Source organism: Schistocerca piceifrons, chromosome 4 (assembly GCF_021461385.2).
Source record: "Schistocerca piceifrons isolate TAMUIC-IGC-003096 chromosome 4, iqSchPice1.1, whole genome shotgun sequence".
In the NCBI taxonomy this organism is placed as follows: domain Eukaryota; kingdom Metazoa; phylum Arthropoda; class Insecta; order Orthoptera; family Acrididae; genus Schistocerca; species Schistocerca piceifrons.
In genome coordinates this window covers 630,224,725-630,243,885 of record NC_060141.1, presented here as the reverse complement: position 1 = coordinate 630,243,885, position 19,161 = coordinate 630,224,725, and the positions used below count along the sequence as shown (strand labels likewise).

The window sequence follows — 19,161 nt, the reverse complement described above, 5'->3', positions numbered from 1 at the left end:
TTTAGCGTAACGTGATGGGCTTAAAAAAGACGGTTTCAAATATGTGTATATCATAATATTTAGGCGAATAGTTTTTGAGGCACAGATATGTTCTTGTATTGTGTTCGGCCTTCGAAGCGGCATTGTCTAATGCGACTGTTGTGTAGAGTACATGGTAAATGTCACGAGTCCATTCTTAGACAAACAAGCCCATTTACCCGACAGTAGTAATACATACTGCGATATTTTGTGCAAAAATTAACTACTGATGTCACGCAAATATTATTCAATTATTTAACAACTGTGATACCAAAATAGTAGATAACATACAGTATTAAAATACTACAAGATGTTAATACATTTTAAGTAACAGAAATACAAATGTAAATGAGGAGGCCCTTATTGGTCACATTTATTTCATACGAATTTGTTTTTTATTTGAAAATATTTGCTATTGATGCAATGAGAGGTGAAACGGGTGAAATCTATGCCAGTGCAATATGCATAGAACACTTCTCTGACTTTTACCACATTCCACGAAACAGTGGGGTTGTTATGCGCCAATGTTAGAATGCCCTCTTCATGTACCTCGCCAGTTGTAGTTTTCTACCTTGTCCTCTGTATGGCATTCCATGATCATGGTTCAAGTAGTTTCATGCAAATACATGCAAGAAGCTTGCGCATAGGACGCTCACGATCAGGATAAATCTCTCCATATCGCTTTATTGCTCTAACAGCATTTCTTCTGCTTTCACCATACACTAGAAGTATATCTAACTTTTCTTCGTTGGTGTACATGTCTGCTCCAAGAAACTGTGACGGAAATGCGATGTCTCATTACCCCAGCAGCACATTTATGCCCTTCTCTCCAATTACCTCGTGCGTCACCTTGCAGCGTTATTGAGAAGCAGGAAAATGCCTTCCCTGTTAAGTTCCTCAGTAATCAACAGGAAAGGTCGCATTGGACAAGGCCGCTTCGAAGGACGAACATGATATGAGAACATACCTGTGTCTCAAAAACTATTCGCCTAAATATTATGATATACATATATCTGAAACCATCTTTTTAAGCCCATCATGTTACTCTAAAATTTAACTTAGGGTTCCATTAAAAAAAACCAAAGATGGCCTCATATATCTATAATAAAAAATAGCACAAACATGAAATGTGATGTATTCAGGTAGCCCCTGTCCCTGCAATTCACTGTCCAAACAGCATCTTTGTATATATATTACGGTTGGGGAGATAAAAGGGGTGTTATGACTTAGCTGCCTCACCCTGTATGTAGATACAGTAGATACAAATTTTTCAAGTGTTACAGCATATCTTCTTCCTTGAATTTCAAGTTTACTCGTATCAGGTACACTGTGTGTTGTTAAAGTTGTCTGTGTTTTGATGCTCATTAATTCTATAAGAAATTTGGGAGATGTTTCTTTGAAAGAGGCACTTTCCTTTTTTGCTGTGAGATTCATGACTTTAGATGTAGTTGTATACTATTATTACTATTATTATTATTATTATTATTATTATTATTTTGTTCCAACACTAATTTTTAATTTTGTATTAACTAAACAAGACACTTTTTTGCTTTGTTCCATAAAGCTTGTTGTTTTTTTTAATTGCATGCCCTATGTTTCGGGTTGTGAGCCTTTTTCCAATACGCAACTGATTCCAAAGATGGCAACCGAGCAGAGATAAGTGCATATAAATTTTGTAATCTGTTGCTTGTCACGCAAACTATAGAAGTTGTCGCTGTCGACTATTTGGACACAGTTTCATTTTTTTTTCTTTTCTTTGTTAATTGTACTTCATTCACTACTCCATTAATTCAATCTCTTTGTAGTAAAGCCTTCATACTCAGTATCTCCTTCCCACTGTCACTGTTTATGTGTGTCTCTCTCCCACTGTCTCCTTTTTCTCCCATTGTCACTGTTTCCTATCTGTTTTCCCACCAACAAAGCTTTCAATCTTTTCTCTCGCTCTTCCTTACCACTGTCTCCTCTGCCACTTTCACTCTCTCTCTCTCTCTCTCTCTCTCTCTCTCTATCATACTGCCATTGTGTTTGTCCCATTTTTCTCTCTCCCACTGCCATTCTCTCTTTCTTGCTTGTAGTATAATGTCTTTCTCGTCAATCACATTGCCTGTTCTCCACACATCCTGTCGGCTAGGGTTTTGACCCCTAGCCCAGGAAACTGTAACCTGTGGGTATGGGGGAGAGGGAGAAAGTGGGTAAATATTTCATGTTGAAGTTTGCCATGAGGGTGGTTTCTGATCCCTCAAGCCTGTGTATGCCATCCACTCATTTCTCTTTTTCATTTACACTGTCTCCTTTCTCTTTTGCTCCCACCACTGCTGTCTCCATCCCTCTCTCTCTCTCTCTCTCTCTCTCTCTCTCTCTCTCTCTCTCTCTCTCTCTGTTTTACTGCCACTGTCTGTCACTGATCATCAGCACTTCCTCTCTCTTTGGCTTCCACTGCTATTGCATTCATTTGTCTTTCACTACCACTTCCCATCTTCCACCATCAGTCTCCCCTCTCTTTCTCTCCCAGTGCTACTGTCTCATCTCTCTTGTGCCACCACTGTCTCTCTGCTACTCTCTTTCATCACAAAAATGCACAAATATGTCCGCATGCCAAACTTTTTGGTGAGCAATGTTGAATGAGGATTGAAGCAGCTGGTTCCCCACTTTTCTGTCAGGTTCTTTTAAAGAGGATCGTGTTCTCCTAATTTGTCAACAGGAGTGTTTTTCAGGTACTTCCCTTCTTTTCTCTGTTACATCAAGGTGTGCTGCTTATATAAAATTAAGTATGTAGGTCAGTAAAGTTTTGACATTTTACTTATATACTTTAACTTATATACTTTGTCACATTTACCACTTTAACCACGTTAACAACAAATTAGTATGCATAATATAAGGTTAATACAAAATAATCTCCAATCCAATGCAAGTTCACTTTACACTATTTTACAGCTACACCTCAGTATGCCATAAAATGTGGTGTTTGGTTTGAATGTACAACGAATGACCTATGACAAAATAATTTTGTTAAGTGCTTACACCATCTAGTGCCGCCATCAAGTACTTTTCAAGACATGAGAACCTATACAGGTGTGAAGTGCCCGTTATACAGAAACAGTGCGACATAAAGATTTATTGTGAAAAAATAGTGATTAACAACATATTTTTGTGACCTCTGAACCCTTGCAAAGACCACAGATCTCTTGTCATTTGGTCACTAACTCAGTTAAAACTAAATTTACATCTCAGATGAGATATTAAGTGCATATTTTAGATGCATGAATATGATAACTCGGTGGTCTCGGCAATGGATGATGATATCAAGGTCTCCAAGATCATCATCTTAAGAACATTTGGTGAAAAATTTGACAGTCTAGCATGAATACAAATTATACAAGTGGCCATCCTCACAATTTGTACTTTCTGTTACCAAAAATCATGGTTTATCATGGTTTCTTCAGGAACTGCCCGTGAACAAATGGAGCTTCTGTAAGCCACCTTTCGTATCCCCACCAGTGCACATCATAATAGGGCACACCAGTGCACATCATAATAGGGCAGATGAGCCGGTGTGGGTAGCACAAGGGGGGTGTGGAAACCTGCCATGGAGGGTGCACGCATGACATAGTATGTGCAGAGCTAGCCAAAGTTTTTACCGGCTGACTGGTCAAGTGCTTACACAGAGTTTGATCACCGGGGCCTAATCTAGCAAATCATCCTGTTCATTCTGTGTGTTGCACTGAGTGCATAGCTGTTAGCTGTCAGCATCAGCTGTGTGCTTAGTTCTTCACATTCTAATCTTTGTGTGTGTTTAGACTCTCTGCTTCCCATAGATTGCCTCACACAGGGTGTTAGTTTTCCTCTCACATTGTTCTGTTTCCTGGCTTTCATTGAGCTTCTGTTGGCCCCTAAAGTGTCCATACTGACCATATAGTGAAGTGGCAATGTCACACATGTGTAGACACTAAACCACCTGAGGGCCATCTGAGAGCACACTTAATGCAAAAGAACCAACCAATTTTCTCAAGTTGCATGGGCTGGAGGAAGTGAGTAACATTTAAATTTTGACCCTGTACTGCAGAATAGCTACAGTATGCCCAATCTTCTGATAGGCATATAAGTGGGCACTAAGCCGGGGGCTATCCAAAACATTTGACCCCTTCTCTATGTGATCAATAAAAACCAAGATATGACCCCCTGAAAAATTGCTTTTTCATACGTGGCTTTTCGAAACAGTTGGTATTGTGCACTGTCATGCATGGACCGATGAATATCATGAAGTATACAGTACAGATGACAAAGTGCCAAAATAGTCAACAGAGATAATTTTTATAGTTTAACAGTTTGGAAGTAACAGATTAAGAAATTTACATGTGTTTATCTTTTCTTGGTAATCGCCTTTGGAGTCAGCTGTGTATTGCAAAGAGGGCTTACAATCTGAAACCTAGGTCATACAAAAATAATAAAGTTTTGTGAAACAAAGCAAAAAATTGTTTCGTTTAGTCAGTATACAGAAGAGAATATCTCACAAAAAACCCATAGTTGAATCAATTAAAATTATATATTAGTTTTGTTATATGTTGCTTATTTAATGTCAGCTGCATAATTGAATTATTATTTTTGCTTAGCTGCATTACAGCTGCATTTACTACTCAAAATTACTTTCTTCAAATTATTAGAAATGTGTAGTGGATGCAATCATTTGGTATGTTGCTCTTAGATGCATGCCTTTAAGTTTCAGTATTATGCATCTCCTTGGTGTTGATACTGCCAAATAATGTCTTACTTTGTATTTTAAATATTCAGTTTGCATGTGTTTTGAATCACAAGTTTGTTTAAAACTCACATCTCAATAGAAGTGAAGTTTTTGAGTTCTAGAAATGTTATTTGAAAAAGTGATATCATGATATAATTAAATTAAGACTTGACAGAATTTTGCAACAGAATGTTCCTGAAAATAATTTAATTGGCAGGATTATAAACATATGTTACAACAAAAGAAATGTATGTTGTTTCCATAAACTGCCTAATAGTTCCTTTATTATTGTAAAATTACCTTTTCTGCGTTTACACAGTTACTATTTGAGAAAGTGAAAATGCACAGTAATTCATCTCAAAAATCCAGACAACAAAAGAAACAAGAGAAATAGGAAATGTTCATTAGATATGATTAAATTTTTGCAACTGCAGTAAATGACAATCTCCAGACCAGTACTACAACATAACTGGCGAAGGTTTGTATTTTGTGAGCAAGAGCCCTAGAGATTGTGACATCAAATGAAAGGGGCGTAGGTTGTTTGTAGCAGTGCGTCTCAGGGTGCCACTGTCCATGTTCACAGCCAGTTGCTAATTTAATCGTGTCAGAAGCATCTTACATAAAATCAGAATGATTAACACATGCATATCAAGTATATAACAAATATAAAAAGAGTATAAAAGTATACAGATATATAAGCAGGGTCAAGTAGTTTTTTATTTTATGAAGTCTTGGACCAGAACCTGGCCACGTCCAGCGCTTCCGGGGTGGCATTCATCAAATCCTTCATGGTGCAGGTGCTTGGGCACAGCACACACTGCGTGAGGTGGATGGTGGTTTGAGTGTATCCAGTCACACAGCGCCAGTTCATTTGAGACGCCCCATTTGCGCATATTCTCTTTGGATCGTGTGACACCAGAGCGCAGCCTATTAAGAGATTTCCATGTCGTCCATCCTTCCATATGGCCGGGAGGGAGTTCTTCGTTTGGGACTAACCATTCCCCAAGGTGCACATTTTCTTCTCACCACATTGCCAGCCTCATTTGCTGCGGTGTCCCGACGATGTTTTCTGCTGTCTGCAGGAAGCTTTTTCTAGATTTTAGTCGACAGCAGGCAGGCTGGCGTTTGCACAGCGGGTGGGCAGGTGAAGTCAACGCCTTTGTCTTTTCCTTCCTGGCCGCTACTTTCCTTCTAATATTTGGTGGGGCCACGCCTGCCAGGCAGTACAATTTATCAGTCGGGGTTGGTCTCAGACAGCCTGTGATGATGCGGCAGGATTCATTAAGTGGTATGTTCACTTGCTTGGCGTGGCTAGAATTGTACCACACTGGGCATGCGTACTCGGCTGTTGAATAGCACAAAGCAAGAGCTGTGGTTATCACTATTCGAGGCTGTGCCCCCCATGTAGTGCCCTTTAGTTTGCGCACAATGTTGTTTCTCGCCACTACTTTGTGTTTAGTGTTCATGCAGTGCTTTTTATAGGTGAGTGCTCTATCCAAGGTGACGCCTAAGTATTTTGGTGTTTTGCAATGTTCCACGGGCACTCCTTCCCAGTTGAGTTGTAGTCTTCTTGCAGATTGTTTGTTCTTTAGGTGGAAGGCGCAGGTTTGGGTTTTCCCTGGGTTGGGTTTGAGACGGTTCCCCTTATAGTAGGTGGCAAGCTGTTCGAGGGCTTCTGACAGATTCTGTTCAACAGTTCCAAAGCTGTCTGCTTGAGCAGTAATGACGCAATCATCTGCATATATGAAGCTTTCGGTGCCTAGGGGGAGGGGCTGGTCATTAGTATATATATTAAAAAGTGTTGGGGGCCAGTACGCTTCCTTGGGGGAGGCCATTTTTCTGTATCCTCCACCGGCTTCTCTGTCCCTGAAAATCCATGAAGAATCTTCGATTCTGGAGTAGGTTTCCAGGCAGTAAGGTTAGTCAGTAGTCCCTACTCATTGCGTATATTTTCCCCAGGAGCAGCCGGTGGTTGACTGTGTCATAGGCTGCTGACAGGTCTAGGAAGACAGCCCCAGTGATCTTCCTGTTCTTGAACCCATCCTCTATGTTTTGCATTAATTTTAGCACCTGTGATGTGCAGCATTTGTCCTGTCTGAAGCCTGCTTGTTGTGGGATCAGGAGGGGCTCGATGGCGTCCGTGATTCTGTGGTGTATCATCCTTTCCAAAACCTTGTACATATGGCATAGCAGAGAGATTGGCCTGTAGTTTTTGGGATTGTCACGTTCTTTGCCTGGTTTTAGGATGGCAATGACTCGCGATTTTCTCCAGATTTTTGGAATTTTGCAGGATGTCATGCAGTTGTTCATTATATTGACTAGCCATTTCCTTGTTACAGATCCAAAATGCTTCATTTGCTCGACACATATATCATCAAGGCTGGCTGCTCTCCGCATTTTGCACTTACTGATCGCCTTCTCCAGTTCCGCCAAGGTAAAGGGATTGGATAGTTCTTCAGTCTCCTGAGGGGGGTTTCGTTCTGTGCCCTTTTTTTTGTCTACAGGTTGTCGTATCTTGTGGTTTTCCATTTGTGAGAAGCTGGTGTGCAATTTGGTCTGCTGTGACATTCGCATGTAGATTTGGTTTGGTGGGGTCATTGGCTAGGCGTTTTATGAGTTTCCAGGCCTTTTGACTATCTCTGCCAAAATTAGTTTCCTCCATCAGTTTGGTCCATTGCTCTCTTCTCACTTCTGATATCCGGGAAGTAATAACTCTTCCTTTGGTGAGGGTTTCTTCACTGAAGGAGTTTCTTTCGAAGAGCATTTGATATTCTTCCAGTAGGGCTACTGTTTCCTGGGTGAGTCTGGTGTGTAACTTGTTCTGAATCCCCTTGGAATAGACACTCAGGAGCAGGATTTGATGGTGTCCACTAAGCTGTCATAGTCTGTCTGTCTCTTCTAGTATTCTGGTGAATTTGGGCCAGTCTGCCTTCCTGAAATTATATCTCCTTCTGAACTTTACTCTTCGTGGTACCACTATTGGCAACATTTGGCACATTATTGGGCGATGTTGTGTCTTTGGGATGGGGGTGTAGATGGACTTAAAGCACTGTTGTGCTATTTCTTCGCTGACGAATAGGAGATCCGGGTTGTATCCGCTGCGCCACCTACTGCTGTTGAAAGATGTGGGAAGTTTGCTGTTGTGGATAAGTGCCAGGTGGTTTGACTCGGCCCATGCCAGAACGGCTTCACCGTTTTTGTCTTCTTGTGCATATCCCCATACATGACTATGGCTGTTGAAATCGCTGATAATGAAAGCCGTTTTCTGTTTATCAATTTTTACTGGTGGTTCAAAGTGGAAGTCTACATTTGGGGGCTTATACAGTGAGGTCACCGTGTATTCGCCAAATTCCACCATGATAATCTCGGTATCTCTCCCCTCAGTGTGATCCGCCATCCTCACTTGGACGTCCGGTTTGTTGAACATGGCACTCCCGTATTGCGCGTGCAGTCTTTGTGCTACAAGTTTCATCCCTGGGACCTTGAGGCATCGGTGTTGGATGTCCCTATGTGTTTCTTGCACGCAGAGTACGGCACATTTGGTTTTTTGACAAAGCTCACTCAGCAATTGTTTTTTGCAAGACGAAAGACCTTCTATGTTCACAGAGATGATCGTCAAAGCCGGTTTTGATAAGAGACATTATGTCTCTCTATTATGATGCTTCTGGTGTGAGAGAATCTGTCGGCTTAGAGCCGTTGCCCACAAATGTGTTATTAATGACACATCCTTCGCAGAGGCTTCTCTTGTGTCCCCCAATTGCTAATGATTGATGATTATTCATTGAGTGAACAAAAGATGCACATAAACTTTCTTTGGTAAAGAAAAAAAAGCCTTGTCCACTCAGCAACATGTGCTTAGCCATGGTTTTATTGTCGCATAGTGTCAGGAATTTGCTAGAGGATGTATGTGTCTTTGTTCTTGATTGTTTCTCTAAAGGGAACAGTTGCCATTGATTATTACTACATCCAAGATGTATTGTGAGAGTACAGTTACCATTCAAGCTACCACACCTGCAGCTGTACATTGCAGTAATCCAGAATACTTTCTGAAATACGATATTTATCATTACATTGTCTAATAACAAGGGTGTTTCAGAAGAAACTGTAAACATTTCATAAGGCAGTTGTATGTACAATTTTGTATTTAAAATTTTATGTAAAAGTGAACACAAGTTTCACTGGATGTGGAGTATAGCTGCTTGAAGTTGGTGCACATGTCTTATGCAGTTCTTGGTTCTTAGACATGTGTATAAATTGGACACAATTACTAGTATTCAGTCAGATTCGGAGTCTGGATCAAAAGAGCTTACAGTTTCAAGTTAGCTGACTCTGCTATTACAAATATTTAAAACTATTGTGTACCTTTTTACATATGCTCAATACACAAATTTGTTGTTTTGTTTAGCAATTTTGTAATGGAAATATTTATGTAAAATATTGTAGCTGCTGTTTTAATTGAAAAGTGCAAGGTTGAAATGTGTTTACTTGCTTCTGGAACAAAATTTGGATGAAAAATGCATTTAATTTTCTTCGCCAAAAAGTAATTCTGCATAAAGCACACAAGAAATATCCACATCTATTGACTTTCCACATAAAAAAGTCAGTCTGGCTGATACCTGTTAAAGTCACCAACAAGCCCAACAGCTACTGGCAGGCACTCATTGCTTGAAGTTTTGTTTATGGTTAATTACAAGAACTGATACTGTTTACTGATGAAGCAAATTTCAGTCTGGCAGCATCACCACAAACTCAGTCACATTCAGGAGATAAGATAGAAATGAGGGTAACAATTTACTAAACAATAGAAGCATTGAATAGTTAGTAGGATGAAAACGTGACTGTTGTTGTGGTCTTCAGTCCAGAGACAGGTTTGATGCAGCTCTCCATGCTACTCTGTCCTGTGCAAGCTTCATCTGCCAGTACTTACTGCAACCTACATCCTTCTGAATCTGTTTAGTGTATTCATTTCTTGCTCTCCCTCTACGAATTTTACCGTTGATGCTGCCCTCCAATACCAAATTGGTGATCACTTGATGCCTCAGAATATGCCCTACCAACCGATCCATTCTTCTAGTCAAGATGCGCCACAAATTCCTCTTCTCTCCGATTCTATTCAATACTTCCTCATTAGTTATGTGATCTACCCATCTAATCTTCAGCATTCTTCTGTACCACCACATTTCAAAAACTTCTATTCTCGTCTTGTCTAAACTATTTATCGTCCACGTTTCACTTCCATACATGGCTACACTCCATACAAATACTTTCAGAAACGAGTTCCTGACACTTAAATCAATACTCGATGTTAACAAATTTCTCTTATTCAGAAACACTTTCCTTGCCGTTGCCAGTCTACATTTTATATCCTCTCTACTTTGACCATCATCAGTTATTTTGCTCCCCAAATAGCAAAACTCCTTTACTACTTTAAGTGTCTCATTTCCTAATCTAATTCCTGCAGCATCACCCGATTTAATTCGACTACATTCCATTATCCTCGTTTTGCTTGTGTTGATGTTCATCTTATATCCTCCTTTTAAGACACTGTCCATTCCGTTCAACTGCCCTTCCAAGTTCTTTGCTGTCTCTGACAGAATTACAATGTCATCGGCGAACCTCAAAGTTTTTATTTCTTCTCCATGGATTTTAATACCTACTCCGAATTTTTCTTTTGTTTCCTTTACTGCTTGCTCAAAATACAGATTGAATAACATTGGGGAGAGGCTACAACCCTGTTTCACTCCCTTCCCAACCATTGCTTCCCTTTCATGCCCCTCTGTAACTGCCATCTGGCTTCTGTACAAATTGTAAATAGCCTTTCGCTCCCTGTATTTTACCCATGCCACCTTCAGAATTTGAAAGAGAGTATTCCAGTCAACATTGTCAGAAGCTTTCTCTTAAGTCTACAAATGCGAGAAACATAGGTTTGCCTTTCCTTAATCCATTTTCTAAGACAAGTCGTAGGGTCAGTATTGCCTCATGTGTTCCAACATTTCTACGGAATCCAAACTGATCTTCCCCGAGGTCGGCTTCTACCAATTTTTCCATTTGTCTGTAAAGAATTCATGTTAGTATTTTGCAGCAGTGGCTTGTTAAACTGATAGTTCTGTAATTTTCACATCTGTCAACACCTGCTTTCTTTGGGATTGGAATTATTATATTCTTCTTGAAGTCTGAGGGTATTTCGCCTGTCTCGTACATCTTGCTCACCAGATGGTAGAGTTTTGTTAGGCCTGGCTGTCCCAAGGCTGTCAGTAGTTCTAATGGAACGTTGTCTACTCATGGGGCCTGTTAAATTCAATATCTCTTCTGTTACCCAAGGATTCTATTAGCTCTCGTCTTTTTACCTACTTGATTCTCTGCTACCTTCAGTATTTGATCTCTCAAAGCTACCCATTCTTCTTCTACTGTATTTCTTGCCCACATTCTTGTCAATTGTTCCCTAATGCTCTCTCTGAAGCTCTCTACAGCCACTGGTTCTTTCAGTTTATCCAGGTCCCATCTCTTCAAATTCCTACCTTTTTGCAGTTTCTTCAGTTTTAATCTGCAGTTCATAACCAATAGATTGTGGTCAGAGTCCACATCTGCCCCTGAAAATGTCATACAATTTAAAACCTGGTTCCTGAATCTCTGTCTTACATTATATAATCTATCTGAGACCTTCCAGTATCGCCAAGCTTCTTCCATGTATACAGCCTCCTTTTATGATTCTTGAGCCAAGTGTTAACTATGATTAAGTTATGCTCTGTGTAAAATTCTACCAGGCGGCTTCATCTTCCATTCCTTCCCCCCATTCCATATTCACCTACTACGTTTCCTTCTCTTCCTTTTCCTATTATTGAGTTCCAGTCACCCATGACAATTAAATTTTCGTCTCCCTTCACTATCTGAATAATTTCTTTTATTTCATCATACATTTCATCAATCCATTTTACCTCCGGAATATTTTATCCAAGAGGACGTCATCATTTAACCATACAGTAAAGCTGCATATCCTTGGGAAAAATTAATGGCTGTAGTTTCCCCTTGCCTTCAGCCGTTCGCAGTAAAAGCACAGCAAGGCTGTTTTGGTTAGTGTTACAAGGCCAGATCAGTCAATCATCCAGACTGTTGCTCCTACAACTACTGAAAAGGCTGCTGCCCCTCTTCAGGAACCACATGTTTGACTGGCCTCTCAAGAGATACCCCTCTGTTGTGGTTGCACCTACGGAATGGCTATCTGTATCACTGAGGCACGCAAGCCTCCCCAACCAACGTCAAGGTCCATAGTTCATGGGGGCGGGGGGACGACATCACTAGCTTTGGAGAAATCATTTATTGAGTTAGACCACACGCGCGCGCTCTCTCTCGCTCTCGCTCTCGCTCTCGCTCTCGCTCTCGCTCTCGCTCTCTCGCCCTCGCCCCTCGCCCTCGCCCTCGCTCTCTCTCTCTCTCTCTCTCTCTCTCTCTCTCGCTCTCGCTCTCGCTCTCGCTCTCTCTCTCTCTCTCTCTCTCTCTCTCTCTCTCTCTCTCGCTCTCTCGCTCTCTCGCTCTCGCTCTCTCTCTCTCTCTCTCTCTCTCTCTCTCTCTCGCTCTCTCGCTCTCTCGCTCTCTCGCTCTCTCTCTCTCTCTCTCTCTCTCTCGCTCTCTCTCTCTCTCGCTCTCTCTCTCACTCTCGCTCTCTCGCTCTCGCTCTCTCTCTCACTCTCGCTCTCTCGCTCTCTCTCTCCCTCCCTCCCTCTCTCTCTCTCTCTCTCTCTCTCTCTCTCTCCCTCCCTCTCCCTCTCCCTCCCTCTCTCTCTCTTTCTCTCTCTCCCTCCCTCTCTCTCTCTCTCTCTCTCTCTCTCTCTCTCTCTCTCTCCCTCTCTCTCTCCCTCTCTCTCTCTCCCTCGCTCGCTCGCTCGCTCGCCTCGAAAATGGATTCATCCAAAACCTTGTGATGTTTCCATTCGTACTGTGTTCCTGTCAACGATTCAACGCTTCTACTATTTGGTGAGTCATTACCTTCACTTTTAAATTATTTATACTGTGCCAAAACATTCCATACCATAGGCACATTTGGGAAAGATATATTCAAAATTCCTTCCTTGTAACTGTGTGACCATTAATTTGAACTCGTTTTTTTATGATGTCATCTGAGGAACTTGAGGAAGAATGCTTCTTGCAAAATGAATTGACACTAATGTTATAAGAGATTTCTTTGGGTGTGAGACTATAAATATATTCGCATCCCTACATGGCTACACTCCAGACAAATACTTTCAGAAAAGGCTTCATAATGCTGAAATTTATATTTGATGTTAACAAAGCTGTCTTCTTCAGAAAAGCTTTTCTTGTGATTGCCAGTCTACATTTTTTTATCAACTCTACTTCGACCATCATTAGTTTTTTGCTACCCAAATATCAAAACTCATCTACTGTTTTCCAAGTGTTTCATTTCCTAATCTAATTTCCTGAGCATCACCTGATTTAATTTGACTACATTCCATTATCCTTGTTTTGCTTTTGTTGATGTTCATCTTATATGCTCCTTTCAAGACACTGTCCATTCTGTTCAATTGCTCTTCCATGCCCTTTGTTATCTCTGACAGAACTACAATGTCATTAGCACACTTTAAAGTTTTAATTTCTTTTCCCTGAACTTTAATTTCTGCTCCAAATTTTTGTGCAAGCACACTTCTTACTAGGACAAAATGTGTGAAGTTAAAAGGTGCAACCATTTAGAACTGGAGACAGTGTAGCACAGTGTCATACTTGCAGCAGATACAATGAAAGAGTTGTTATGAGGTGAAATAGCTTGCACTGTACTGGCAGGCTAAGTGGCAGATTTGTAGTACTTGAAAGAGCACAGTGTTACGATGTTTAAACCGTCTGACAAATATACAACCTATGTAAACTCTACAAAAATATCTCTTACTATCAAATATTGAGTGTCAGATTAAAAATATTATTACTTAATATCTGTAAATTTGAGTTCTGGACTAGTATGGACAATTTTCAGTTAAAAGATTCACATAAATCTGTGTCCAGTTCATCATGGAAGCAGAGCTTCAGCTGTTTAATTATTATGGCTCCCTTTGAAATTCTGGAGGTAGCAGAGATGAAATTTAGGAAGCAAAAGGTTATTTATAACTTGTCCAGTAATTGGATGTAAGAGTCAACAGACCTGAAAGTAAGTGTCAAATTGTTTTGGGTCTAATACACTATGTCAATGAAGTCAACTAATAATCCCATTCAGAAGATACTTCCAAGACAATAAACAATAGACTACTTCCACATATGTTGAAAATTAGTAGAGTTATCATTTTGCAGAAAATTAAATCAGCAGATTGTATGTCTGTTAAATTTATGAAGCAGAATTGCTGGCCATGACTTACCTTCAGGAGATGAAGTTCTTAGTACTGCCAGTAGATGCACACAAAAGTATAAGAAACTATCATAGCTTTTGGAGCTGTTAGATCCTTCCTTGGAGAGAAAGTAAGCATAGGCTGGAGTAGGTTAAAAAGGAAAGACAGGTCACTCATACCCCATGACTGGAGGGACACAACTGTCATGAGAACAAGGAGAGACAAAGGTTTGTCGAGCAAATTTGAATCAATTAAAGGCTAACGAGACTACTGACTTAGTAGATGTATTCCAGTGCATTGCCAAGTGTGTAATAAATTACCTGCATGGTGCAGCAGTGAGGAGTAAAGCCCCCCCCCCCCCTGCTCCCCCACCCCCTTCTCTGCACGAAGAACATCATTTTGAAATATTCATGTGTTGCTAAGTGGATTGCCCAAGGTGCATACATTACCAACTAGATGGAATCCCAAATCTAAAACTCTCAGTGTTTTTGTGAGAAACAAAAAGCTCTAAAGAAATGCTTTGAATTGAAACTGGAAGACGCACTTCCAGAATAAGAAGTGCTTGTCTTGGTGACAATATCTCCAAAGTATGGAATTTTGTTTCTGGGTTATTTTTTCCCCTCTTCATTTAATTGACCCTCATTTGGATGTCCTGTGTAATCATCTACAGTGCTGTGCTGAACTGTAAATGTCTCCAAAGTTCAGAACATATAAAAAAGAACTGTGGGATCATGTGAACTGAAAACAAAATGTCTGGCAAATGGAAGACTGAGTCGCCAATGCAGTCCAGAGTAGCTGATGTCAAGGAAGTATATGATGTTAAGGTGCAGATAAATTACCATAGGTTTCTTTAAAGGTACATGTAAACCACTATAAGTTCCCTATTATTTGCTGTATTATTAGTTTCACTCCACAAATGAGGGCCCTTCAGGTATTCATTGCTCTTATGGCAACGACAGCTAGTTAAAAGCACAGAGCTCTGCGCGACACCACCATCAACACAAAAGACTCCATTTTGGATTGATGATGGTGCTGAGCAGGGCTTTGAACATTTAGTATGTTACTGTCGGGACAATGAATATCTCAAGATTCTCTTGTGTGAAGGGTGAAACTACAAATTTTGCAAATAATACCTAACCTCTGTACAGCTGACAGTCGCACACAACCGGGGAAAATCTACAAAAATAAATAAATAAAAACGTAGCTTATGGAAACTTAATGAAAAGCAGATGTGGGTCACTTGCAGCCAGGAGTATGAGATAATAGCAGGAATGTAAACAAAGATGGAGTAAAGCATTTCATAGGGAAGTCAAAGGTAATACATCATAAGTACTGTGCCAGCTTAAAAGCAAAGAAAATAGATTTAGAAGTATAGAAGTACGTGTGAGAGGAATAGTGCCAAGTAAGAAGAGAAAGTTAACAAAATATATAATGAAGAAAATTCAAACATAAATAAATGAATAAGGGACCAAAGAGACAACAGGAGTAGAGGTTAACTTAAGTTGAGTTCAGGGGAATGGTGGGATGAGAGGATGTGTTGGAGCACAAGCTCCCATCTGTGATGTTCCAAGGGATTGGTGACGGTGCATGGGGGGGAAGGATCAAAATGGCTTGTGTGGTGCAGCATGTGCCTAGGTCCCTAAAGTTACACTGTAGGTCATGTTCTGTCACTGGGTATTTTACATCCCCCATATGGACAGTTTGTGTGTACCCATTCATGTGTTCAGCCAGTTTGGTGGTTGTCATACCAATGTAGAAGGCCATGCAATGAACATGTCAGCTGATAAATGTCGTGTGTGTGTGTGTGTGTGTGTGTGTGTGTGTGTGTGTGTGTGTGTTTCCACATGCAGCCCTGTCTTGAACGGCATATGAAGTGTGCTCAAAAAGAAACTGAACCTTTGAAATAGCGTGCCACCCTGCAGAGGTAGTGTGCTCTGGCTACTGAGTGCACATAGTGTAAAGTTCAAATGACAGACTGCTTTTTGCTGCATTTTGCTCTGACCATTAACAAGTGACCTTCAGCTTTTGAAGCGAGCATGTGTAAAAGTTGCTTGTTGGATTTGTGCCAAAGTGGCAATGAAAGTGCTTGAAGAGCTACATGTGTGTGTGTGAAATTTTGCTGCAAACTTGGCAAAACTTGTTTCACTTATCACCTGGGGAGGACTGTATGAGTCGTATGCAGTGTCGTGAGTGGTTTAAGTATATTCAGCAGGGTAGAATGTTGGTCGGTGATACCTGAGCCTGGACAACCTTCCACATCAAAAGATGATGACCACATAGAAAGTTCATGCTATGACTTGCAAATATTGTCATTTAACTGTCTGAGAATTTGCTGATGAATCCTACCAGGCATGGGGGATGCTGTGCATAGGAAGAGACCTGAATTATGGGAAAACCAGACTTGGATGGTGCATCATGACAAGGTAGTGTCATAGTCCATATTCTCATGACCTAACCCCAGCAGTTTTTCCTGTTTCCTGAACTTAAAACTTAGGTGAAAGCACACCTTTTTGAAACCATAGAGGAGATTTGCAACACTGTGACATGAGCGCCATCCCAGAAACTGAGTTTCAAGAGGCTTTCCTAACATGGAAGAGACAATGGGAACAGTGTATTGCCGGTAGATGGGGCCACTTTTACGGTGCTGGTTTAAAATGTTGTACAGTTAGCAATAAAGATGTTACAGCAAAAGCTCTGTTCTTTTTGAACACACCTTGTGTATTTTTCCAGTGGTGGGTCTGGAATGGGTGGTTGTGGAGGGATCAGTGGGCAAGTTTTGCAGCAGGGTGGTTTACAGGGGAGGAACCTCTGCTATGGAAGGTGGTTTCGAAATGTTGTAGTGTTTGACAAGGACATTGCAGAGGTCAGGAGGATAACAAATGGCCACTCTGGGTGGTGCAGAGAGCATATTGTGGTGGGATGGTCTCATTTCAGGGCTCAACTTGAGAAATTAATAGCCCTGGTGGAGTAATCTGTTGAGGAATTCAAGCCCAGGGTAGTATTGGGTGACAAAAGAGGGCGCTTCTGTGTTACCTGGGGTAGGAACTTGTAAAATCACACAAGTTTCCACTAGTCATTACTCTTTGTAATATGAACTGAAAAGATTAAAAAAATTGGTGTCCCAAAAACATGCTCTCTGTCAGACACATCTGTAATTGCATTAGGAAACTAGTCTGAAACTGATTTTTTATCAAGTTATAATGCATCATATTTACTATGAGCAACAATATAAAAAGACCAAAAATCAAATAATTCTAAATATAATTTTGACAGAACACTTTGTGCATTGTGCATAAACACAAGTGACTTCTCTCTTAGAAAGAGATATGTAACTATTTCTTTTCAGTTTAATACAGCCATGTGGAGCATATATAATTGCTTATCATACAGATAACATTTGTAGCTCAGAATTAAAAACATTGTTGAGATAGTTACTTAATGGTGTAAGCACTAAATGTCTTCCTGAAAAAGAGTTATGAGCAGTATAATTCTACATATGTATGAAATAGATGTAGTAGCTCCTTACGCCTGTCTTGTGCTTGACTGGCACGCCAAAAGCCAGTGGAATATCTGACGACATCCCAGTCACATGATCGCTAAGCCATTCCATCCATCGCCAAACCATTCCACCCATCACAGTGGTGGTAGTATTCTCTCCCCAATACAGCAGCTGTCTCTAATTTGGGTGTAATTGAATGTAAAATGTATCACACTTGCCTGTGCCAACAGGTTGAAAAATATGGAATTCCTTGTCTCTGTTTTGTACTGTTTTTGTTTGTTCAGAGGTGGAGGGAACATGACGCAGTTTTCATCAGAAAAGAATGGTTTTGTTTCTGAAATGAGCTTTTACTGTTTACATTTTATGTAAGTGACATTTATTAAAAATGGGAGACCTGTATCCACGGTCTAGGGGTACTGTCTTTGATTAGTAATCAAAATGCCCTTGGTCTCGGCTTTTAACCCTGCCACAACTTAAATTTTGAATAAAAATCATCAGCAATGGCAGCTGAAGATTTCTTGGGTAAGTCACCCTCTCTGCGCCATGGCCTTGTCAAAGAGGGCAGAGGAGTGGACAAAGGTTCAGGCCACTGTCTTGTCCTTGAGGTGGAAGAATCAGCAATGATCAATGGCATGAGGATACAGAACGCAATGAAAAGCAGTGCAGTAAAGCCATGTAAAGCCATGGAAATGTTGCTTGTAACTGAAGAAGTGTGATGATGGATCTCTCCATTGGCAAAAGATTCCAGACTATTCCTCCAATTGGATCTCTGGGAGGGGCTGCCAAGGGGAGGTGACCATGAGGAAAGGATTGAACGACCAATGAAAGGGTAATGTTCTACAAGTCAAGGTGTGGCATGTGTGAAGTTTGAACATGGTACAGAAGCTGAAAATGGAAATGCAGAGGCTGAATCTAGAAGCAGTGGGGGCCAATAAAGTGGAATAGAAAGAAGACAAAGATTTCTGGTCAGGCGCGTATTGGGTAATATCAATAGTAGCAGAAAATGTTATAACAGAAGTAGGATTCATTATGAATAGGAAGATAGGGCAGAAAGGGAGTTACTATGAACAGTTCAAAATCAGCAGCATACCAACACCTACATTGATAGTTCAGGTACTTGAGGATAATAAGCAGGTAATTCAGTGTGTAAAGGGAGATGAAAATCTAATCGTCATGGGGGAGTGGAATGCAGTTGTAGGGAAAGTAATAGGAGAAAGGGTTTATGGGAGAATATGTACTTGGTACAAGGAATAAGAGAGGAGAAAGAATTAGAGTTCTGCAATAAATTTCAGCTAGTAATAGCAAATATGCTGATCAAAATCAAGAGTCAGAAGAGGAGGAGGTATACTTACAAAAGGTCAGGAGACAGAGGAAGATTTCAGTTATATTACATCACAGTCAAGCAGAGATTCCGAAATCAGATACTGGATTATTAATCATACCCAGGAGTAGGTATAGACTCAGATCATAATTTGTTAGTGATGAAGAGTAGGCTGAAATTTAAGACACCAGCCAGGAAAAATCAGTGTGCAAAGAAATGGGATATGGAAGTACTAAGGAATGAAGAGATACACTTGAAG

At 40.5% G+C, this 19,161-nt stretch overlaps 1 protein-coding gene across 4 annotated transcripts in view; it reads left to right on the top strand.

The window, feature by feature from the left end:
• LOC124794738 (RUN and FYVE domain-containing protein 2) overlaps positions 1-19,161 on the top strand; it is a 155,570-nt gene that overhangs the window by 88,752 nt on the left and 47,657 nt on the right. The window lies entirely within an intron of this gene.